General features: G+C 41.9%; 1 protein-coding gene across 1 annotated transcript in view; it reads left to right on the forward strand.

The window, feature by feature from the left end:
- The window catches only part of khdrbs3 (KH domain containing, RNA binding, signal transduction associated 3), a 119,262-nt gene that overhangs the window by 92,821 nt on the left and 16,441 nt on the right, over window positions 1-10,000 (forward strand). The window lies entirely within an intron of this gene.

Consider the following 10,000-nt stretch of genomic DNA (forward strand, 5'->3'; position numbering starts at 1 on the left):
CTGTTCTCTGTGCTGATGTTCTCTGCTGAGTTTAGTTCTGAGTTGAGTGTAAAGTTGTCCTGAGGTTGAATCGGTTCTGTTCAGTACAACTCTATAAGATTTATAAAGACTGCTCTTTTTTTTCACTCATGCATATAGTAGTAAGAGCCAACCAGAAATCAGCTGATTTGCATTTAGCCACACCCACAACACCCCGCATGTTCCCTTTGGATAGGAATGCTTCTCATACACCTACGTACTTCGTTAGTGAACGATTTAACGAGTAAACGTGTCGGTATCCAGCTTGATGTCCGCTCTGCAACTGGAGTCAGTTTGACAAAAGTACAGACTTTTTTTTCTCTGTAGCACTTAGTTCTAATTGTTCGTCTGATTGAATAACGAAATCATCCGCAAAACCTACAAACAAAAAAAGTGCTTGGACCCCTGACGATCGCTGCTGATACCCAGATGTGTTTTAGACCTGAGTTCTAAGCTGAAGTTTAGAATTTAATGTAGAGATGTTTATTGAGTTGCCTGTTTAATAGATAGTTGTATCTCATAAACGTATTCAAAAGCAATTACGATTTTTCAAAAAAAAAAAGTGAAAAACAAAACAAAAAAATCAAATACAAATATATTAGTGAAATGAAGGGGGCACGGTGGCTTAGTGGTTAGCACGTTCGCCTCACACCTCCAGGGTTGGGGGTTCGATTCCCGCCTCCACCTTGTGTGTGGAGTTTGCATGTTCTCCCCGTGCCTCGGGGGTTTCCTCCGGGTACTCCGGTTTCCTCCCCCGGTCCAAAGACATGCATGGTAGGTTGATTGGCATCTCTGGAAAATTGTCTGTACTGTGTGAGTGTGTGAGTGAATGAGAGTGTGTGTGTGCCCTGTGATGGGTTGGCACTCCGTCCAGGGTGTATCCTGTCTTGATGCCCGATGACGCCTGAGATAGGCACAGGCTCCCCGTGACCCGAGGTAGTTCGGATAAGCGGTAGAAGATGAATGAGTGAGTAGTGAAGTGAAAGTGATAGTGACGTGAGATTCGGCTAAGTACGGTGACCCATACTCAGAATTTGTTCTCTGCATTTAACCCATCCAAAGTGCACACACACACAGCAGTGAACACACACACACACACACCGTGAACACACACCCGGAGCAGTGAGCAGCCATTTATGCTGCGGCGCCCGGGGAGCAGTTGCTCAAGGGCACCTCAGTCGTGGTATTGCAGGCCCGAGACTCGAACCCACAACCTTAGGGTTAGGAGTCAAACTCTCTAACCATTAGGCCACGACTTCCTCTTATAAGCATGATTCCTATGTACGTATCAATCTAACAACTTAGTAACAGGCAAAATAAGAAATATACCGATTCACTAAGTTCTAGATTAGCCAGTTGTTTCCTCTTGAAGGATTTGTTCAGAATGCAGAAATTGTCCTTGGAGCCGTAGCCTTAGAAGTGCTACACCCGTAAACTCTGCTCTGGTTGATGTATCTTGCTGAACTCATGAGTCTAGTTACGATCTGAGTAATATCTGTGGTTCAGAAGAATCTGTAGCTCAATGAATCGAATAGATTATTTGTTTAAAGTTTAATATTTTCACCGTTCATCCCTTTGACTCGGGGAGCTCGGCAAAGAAAGAAAGTGGAGTGCCGTTACTTTCTGTTTTAGTCTATTTGGAGACCCTGCCTTTGTCCTACGTCGTCTGTGTCTAACTGTGAGAATGTTCTGCTCCTGATATTAGAGAGTGCTTTAGTTTTGCAGCTTAATGGACTAAAAGGCAGGCACGTGTAAAAGAAATGAGGGAATGCCTCGCCACTTTCTTCCTGCTGCTGGATGATTGTTTTCAGCAGCCGGTAGATTACAGTGTTGTGCCTGTAGTTGGGTCTCCGAGCTTGATAATGGGTTTGGAGTGCTAACACGGCTAAGTGTAGGCTCTCTTTCAGCAGACGGCGACAGCTCGGATTTATGTTTGTGTCCTGTCGCACTGTCTGACTGCGTTTCTCTACACTGATGTGTTTGTGGGGTCGGGGAGGTGTGAAGGGGGTGTTGGTGTGCTTTAATGGCCTGGTTCAGGGAGGCAGCGGATGCTCGCAGCACTTAAGATGTCAGTTGTGGTGAGATGGTGGGAGAAAATGGGAAGAGGAGCGAGAGATAGAGGAATGTAGAGTAATGGTCATTTTACTGATGGGTGGCTGATGCATTTTTTGTGGTTGTGTGTCAAACTGATATAACTGTGGAGGAGCGGCATTCTTCCTAAACACACACACACACACACATAGTATTTGTACCGTTTTTGCCTCTATAGACATTTGAGGACCAACTGATGTTTTGTCTTGTGTTTGTTTAGCTTTAAAGTCATTTGATATGTAATAAAAATAGGCGTTTATGTGTTACTGCTTTGTCGTAGGGATGATGATGGACTTCTTTAATCTTATATCAACCTCACTTTATAAGCTCTTTATAAGATAATTAAGTACAATTCTTTTATTCACGAAAAACCCCTGACTTTTAATACAATCATCCTTAGAACAAAGGTAAAAAAAACTGTGTATTTAACCGGATCGTGCTCGATCGTTGTTTATAAAACGTTTATTTCAGTATTAATAAGCACTTTATATGCTATGTACACATCGATTATTAGGGTCATGAATTAACTGGTGCATTATATTAAATTCAAATTCAACTTTTATTGGCCACACACAATCATATACCATACGACATGCAGCTTTTTTTTTTAATACTGTTTTATAAAAAATATAAATCGTAAAATAAAAATAAATAAATAGATGACAAAACAAAAATGGAAATAAAATGATAGAGAGAAATTCGAAAAATATAAAAATTAAAATGAAATAAAATAAGAATTAGTAGAAGCAAGCAGTGAGGTGTAGAATAGCAAAGAAAATAGACAAAGTATTAAAAAAAAAAAACGCAGGATATTAATCGATACAGTTACAGATGAATTTTTGTTGGTATGAATATTGGATGAAACTAATGTAAAGAAATGTAACGTGATCTACAAGAGAGTCAGTTGAGGGGATGCGGGTGTTTTCAGTAAAGGTCAACAAGGAACAAGTGAACAAAATAAATACAGGAAGTTAAAAAAGAAAAATCAAAATCAAACGTAGGAATTTTTTTTTTTTTTTACGTCATCAATGTTTAGTGGATTTTTTATTTTTTTTTCCTTTCTGTGAATCACATAGTGGCAAAAATAGAAATGGCTCCAACTGATCCTGGAGATTGTCAGAGAAGATGTGGAGGAAGCTTTGAGCAGCATTAATGTAACATTAAAACATTAAAAGCATCCATTTCCGAGTTTCTTATCGGTTGACGAATGCTGTGGTGTATATTTTTCATACTGAAGTCACCGGTGGTGTTTGATGTACCTTTGAACGAGGCTTCGAACGTGTTAAGTCTCCACGGCACGGCAAACTCCGACGTTAACGTACTGTAGGACGGTGATGTAGATCTCTGCCTACTGTATGTGACATTATTTATTCTTCGCGGCAGAGTAAATAAAGTATTACTTGTTTGGCAAGCAGCCTTACTGTTTCTCAGAGTTTCTGAAGCCATTGATCTTAAAGCAGGCTTTGTGAGTAGAATCGCAGGCTGGAGGCAACAAAAGCAAGCGAACCAGGCTGCTACAAGAAAGACCAATAAAGCAGAAAGAAAAATAAGAAAAAGCCTCAAATCTACACCTTTGTCTGTGCAGTTGTCTGAATTTTCCTTGTATGATCTATGGTAAAGATATAACAGCTAGCACTGCAAACAGATTGTTTCGGTATTCGTGTTGATCTGCTGGAGCTCCAGGGTAAAGAAACATTCAGACAAATATATTAATAAAATGACTCTTTCTTTTCCACAAGAGTCAACTTAACTAAACTCTCTGAAGTGGCAATTATTAGCAGTGATAACTAAAACTGTAAAAAAAAAAAAAAAAGCCTGAACCTCAGAAAGCCTGGTGTCTTCAGGATTGTTCAGAATAGCAGGAGCTTCCTAATCGTTTGAAGGTCGTCTGCTCCGTATGGGAAGCAGGGAAGCAGGAGGATAAACACAAAGTGTTAAAAGAAAATCACATACTTTTAGCAACCTTACCCGAAGAAGACAATAGTGAAATGAACCGCATGCAAATCGTAGCATTCTCGATCTATTCCCCTAAATGTTCAGTTCTCACACTCTTTATGCATTAAAGCTAGCCACTTCCCAGCAATTTCCCCACTCACAACCGGCAAATTACCAGTTACATTCCCCTTTGCATAAAAGTACCAATTCCACCCAGTTCAAACCCCTCATACATCATTACTGATGAGTTCATGCATTACCAATGGCCAATTCCTACAGATTCCACTTCCTTTATCCTGTATCACTGCCCCTTCTTCATATATGCATACTGGTCAATTTCTACTCACTCACTCTCACTCATTCATTTTCTACCGCTTATCCGAACTACCTCGGGTCACGGGGAGCCTGTGCCTATCTCAGGCATTATCGGGCATCAAGGCAGGATACACCCTGGACGGAGTGCCAACCCATCACAGGGCACACACACACTCTCATTCACTCACACAATCACACACTACGGACAATTTTCCAGAGATGCCAATCAACCTACCATGCATGTCTTTGGACCGGGGGAGGAAACCGGAGTACCCGGAGGAAACCCCCGAGGCACGGGGAGAACATGCAAACTCCACACACACAAGGCGGAGGCGGGAATCGAACCCCCAACCCTGGAGGTGTGAGGCGAACGTGCTAACCACTAAGCCACCGTGCCCCCCCTTCAATTTCTACTCTTCATACCTAATGTGTGGAAAATTTCCAATTCCCACTTATTCTCATCTATTTACGTCACTACTGGCCACCACCGCAAAATAATTCTACCCAGTTAACCCTTAACTAAGGCTAGCAACTAATTCTGCCAGAACTGACATATTCCCAATTCCTGTCCTTTTGTATACATCGTTGCTGGTTAATTTCCAGTTCCTTCACATTCCACCCCTTCAAGCATCACGACTTGCAAATGATCAATTTACACCCATTCCTATGTCACTACTGGGAAATTTCTAATTCACACTTTCCTTTTTACATCATTACTACATTTTCATATGCCACCACAAGTCAGTTCCCAATTCCTCACAATTCACACCCCTTCACAGGTCACTAGTGGCCGATCCGCAATTCCCCCCCATTCATTTACCGATAGTTACCAGTTCCCATTTTTCACCTTTTTCATGCCACACTGCTAGACAATCCCTAATCGATGGCAAACCCCCCCAAGCAAAATGGACTTTTATGTCACACTGGGAAAATTCCAATTCACATAGATTCTACTTTCATCATACATCTGAAATGGACAATTGCCAATTCTCACCTCTTCATAAATCACTGCTAATCATTTTCTGCCATTTCCCATCTCTGGCCAATTACCATTCCTGCTCATTCCTGCCCATTTTACACATCATTGCTGGACAAATTTACACATCCCAATAATTCCTGCCCCTCCAAATGGCACATCTACCCAATTCCAGACTTTCACTACTTTCATACATCAGTGATGGAAAAACTTTCAGTTCCTTCCAGATCCCATAGCTTCATATGCCCCTAACAACCAGTAGTCAATTCTTGCCCCTGTTCTTGCCCTGCCCAGGTTATTACTGGCCGTTACCTTATGCTCACCAGTTTACTCCTCTTATCCATGATCCGTTCTTCTGAAGACTTCCGAGATGTTTCTATTGTATGTGATACCCTGATTTAGTGCTCTCCATGGTACTGATCCACAATAACGATACTGTTGTTATGATTTAAATAAGCACAGCGTGACCCGCATTCAAGTAAAAGTATAACGATCTGAGGACTCAGCAAGAACAAGATTTGGAAGATGAACATCAGTAACCAGACAGTATGAGGTTATAGAACGATTAAGATGAGATACATGAGCTAAGATTCGAATCTTCCCCATGGTCACACGGAGTCCCATATTTTGTCTTCACACTGACTAAATGTGGATATCGTAGCAGAAAACAAGCAGAGGGAGGATGGGGAGAGGGAGAGGAGTACAAAGAGCCTTCACACAGAGGTGACAGCTGAAAAAAAAAAGAAGAAAAGCTTTGTCACAGGGACAATGTCGAGGCCAGGTACACATACACTTTCAGCCATTTTTCTTTCTCCGGCTCACTCGCTCTCTCCCCAGGGAGGCGGCTGGTCACCTGGTTACAGGGACTGCACTGCTTTAGGACTGCAAGAGAATAACAAGAATATTCTAACAACTCAGTCTGAGGAAAAAATGTTATTCACTAGGTCTTTTGGGGAAGGACTATGTCTTTTCTCTTAGCGAGGTCTTTACTTATGCTGGAAATAAATGATGGCTTCTTCTTTGTCCAGTGAATACTTTTTAGCTCTGGATGTGTAACAGGTCAGAATAGATGGTCTCTGTATTGGGTTTCCTACAGATAGCAATTCATTTTTACACCCGGTCACTTCACGTGTTGTCTCTGATCCGATAGCTATCTGATTTGTTAAAACTGTTCCATTTACATTAGGCCACATAAATGCGTCTCGGCGAATCGGATATCGATCCGATCTTTCTACTCCCGCCCAAAATGCTAATATATTTGACCTCATTTCCGGGGTAATTGAAACGGAACACACTTTGGTGTCTGTGGTTTTCAGAACGCGATCAAAAAGAAGACGAAAAAACTCGTTACGACGGTTATGATACAAAAAACACCATTTACTGTTTGCTGCATTTTCGCTGGCAGCAGCAGCGCATTTTAAGACCCGACGAGACGCCTGGGTGAAAGATCACCTGCAAGTGATGTACTTCCGTTTGGGAGGAGTTTAGCGCTGACGTATGTGGCTTGAACAACCACATTCATTTACACCTGTCCAGTTTCATCTGAAATGCGTCCCAGACCACCTCCTGAAGTGGTTTGTACCATCGGATTTATATCCGTCTCCAAAACGTTTCGGAGGGCATTTAGACCTGGTCTTTTTACCATCGGATAGATATCGGGTCACAAAAAACACATTAAGTGACCAGGTGTAAAAAACCCCTGAGTCTCTGACAAATTAAATACACTGTCAATATTCATGTATTTAAATAAGCTACCTGATTAGATCCTGGCTACCAGCTTCCTGTGGACATGACAGTAAATAATAAAGAAGACTAATATCTCAAACCTGTGCCTTTAAAATTCTGATCGGTCAGAAAGTGTCATCGTCTATAACAGCAGATCCCAAAGTGGGGGGTTGCGGAGTGGGGTGTGGGGGGGGTGTGGGGGGGGGGTTTTGTCGCGAGATGATTTCCAGAAACTTTATTTATTTTTTATATGTTAAAAACGGTTGTAATGATGCGAGTATAAATTTAAAATAAACTGGAAATAAAACTTTCTTTGCTCCGATTAATTATGACAGTTAAGGTCACCATTCAATGTAACCACAGCAAATCATCTGCCGTCAGATACGGGAGATGCGCTGATAAAACTTTCAACCGATCGAACCCTGAGGACGGCAAGACGCTGGATGAGTTCTGGGTTTCTGTCGCGCTGGAATATCCACAGTTGTCGAAAGCCGCGTTGGATGTACTCATGCAATTTGGCTCAATGTATTTATGCGAAAAGACATTCTCTGCGCTGACTTACATTAAAAATAAACACAGGTCACGGCTTAATGTGGAAGATGATCTGCGATCTCTAAAACTGAACCTAGAGTGGACCTGCTTTGCTCCGCGTGGGCACAGCACCCATCCATCATATTAGGCGTTTTTTTCTGAATACATTTACAATTACAATACAATTATACATGAAGTTATAATTGTTCCATGGCGTCAGCCGACGCTGTACGCGTGTTACAGGCAACTTGTCCGTATTCTGTCTGTAAGCATTTCACAGTTATGGGATGTATTTGTTTTTGTCCATAATTTGTTAATAAAATAGCCTGGCTTAGAGATTGTGTTCCTTTTTGTTTAAGCTCTGTCAGTCTGTAACTAAATCACAAATCCTCACAAGCTGTTGGAGGAAAACACAGAAAGGAGGGGGGAAGGGGGGTTCATGGGTCGTCAGCAGTCTAATATTGGGGGTCGCGGTCTGAAACGTTTGGGAACCCCTGGTCTATAACAGCAGCTCTGGCAGTAGTTCTAGCTTTAAGGCAAAACTACTCGATTGAAGGTTATCACTATCTACAGTTATATCGTTATCTCATCATAAATATGGGCTTAATTCATCAACTCGTCAAAACTCATGTTGGAACTGAGGCGTGTCGACTCTTTCTGAGTCTCGCTTTCAGACTAATTGGCTCCTAGCTCCGTATGTGGTCCACATTAATATTTGTCTAAGAGAAGATTTGCGCAAGGTTTACTGTATTCTAGAGAATAAGCCGAGTCGAAAGCATTGGACTAATAAGGCAGAAATAAGCAACTAGCTTTTCAGAGCAATGGAAATTATTCACACTTCTGCTAGTGGCCTTTAAATTGTGTATTGACTTAAACACTGCACGTGTTCCTCACTTAACCTTGATACATATGTGATTTTCTCATATTTCAATTCAATTCAGATTTATTTATTTGTATAGCACTGTTTACAATTGACATTGTCTCAAAGCAGCTTTACAGAACATAAATATGAACAAAAGGTTATTATAAAGAATAATATAAAGAATACAAAATTCAATATTAATATTAGATAGATTTAAATGTGTTTGGATGTCCATTTTGATTTTTTTTAAAAACCTACCCACATATATAAGAATGATACGTACTTTGTTAGCATAAGCCTTCACATTACAATTTTGTTGAGACATCTTCACACACACACACACACACACACACTTCACTCACTCTCACTCACTCATCCTCTACCGCTTATCCGAACTACCTCGGGTCACGGGGAGCCTGTGCCTATCTCAGGCGTCATCGGGCATCAAGGCAGGATACACCCTGGACGGAGTGCCAACCCATCACAGGGCACACACACACTCTCATTCACTCACACACACACACTACGGACAATTTTCCAGAGATGCCAATCAACCTACCATGCATGTCTTTGGACCGGGGGAGGAAACCGGAGTACCCGGAGGAAACCCCCGAGGCACGGGGAGAACATGCAAACTCCACACACACAAGGTGGCGGCGGGAATCGAACCCCAACCCTGGAGCTGTGAGGCGAACGTGCTAACCACTAAGCCACCGTGCCCCCACCCCACACACTTCACTATATCGTCGCTGTCAGGCGGAATCCTCGTATCTCCAAAACCGTTATTTTTCAAGAAATTAAAAAAACGCCGTACCTTATCTGCAGTACACAGGGTTTAGTCCACGTTGCAGTGGATTGTCTTGCGCTAAATTCCTGTCCTCAGACGAGCACCAGAACTAGCGGGGGTCAAGATTTTTTTTTCTTTGAGCCCAGTGTTTTGAAGACATTTACCTCAGAAGACGTGTTGATTCGTTGCGACTCTTCTTGAGGAGAAATATGCCGTGAAGCTCTCCCACGGAGTGAGGAAGAGGTGGACAGTTGAAGTGTCCAATGGAGTTATGAGATTTGCGCTCAAGCTATTTTCAAGACTTTAGATTGGTTAATAACTTGTAAAAATAACAGACCCACGTGGGGACTGACCAATAGCATCCATATGTGAAAAAATATGAAATTGACCAAATTTGGACATACGAGGTTTCCGCCCGACAGCGACGATATGTTTATTTCAACTTTCCCACCCATTAGACCTTTCTCTCTCTCTCTCTCTCTCTCTCTCTCTCTCTCTCTCTCTGTGTATATATACATATATATGTATATATACACATCACCCACTTAAATGTATTTTTCCCTTTAAAACGTAAGACTTATGCACCCCTAAATAGCAGTCTCTGTAAACTGTGTCTGGGATGTTACTAATTTCTCTGAATGCGATGCAACTTGATGAAATTATTAGCTGCAGAAGACTGAAATGAAACTGCTGAGGATTAAAGAGGTAAAGGTCAGTGTGGCAGGTGGGAGGATGGTTTAGCGATAGTCTGCAGCAGGAG

The sequence above is a fragment of the Tachysurus vachellii genome, chromosome 14, assembly GCF_030014155.1.
Source record: "Tachysurus vachellii isolate PV-2020 chromosome 14, HZAU_Pvac_v1, whole genome shotgun sequence".
Classification (NCBI taxonomy): Eukaryota; Metazoa; Chordata; class Actinopteri; order Siluriformes; family Bagridae; genus Tachysurus; species Tachysurus vachellii.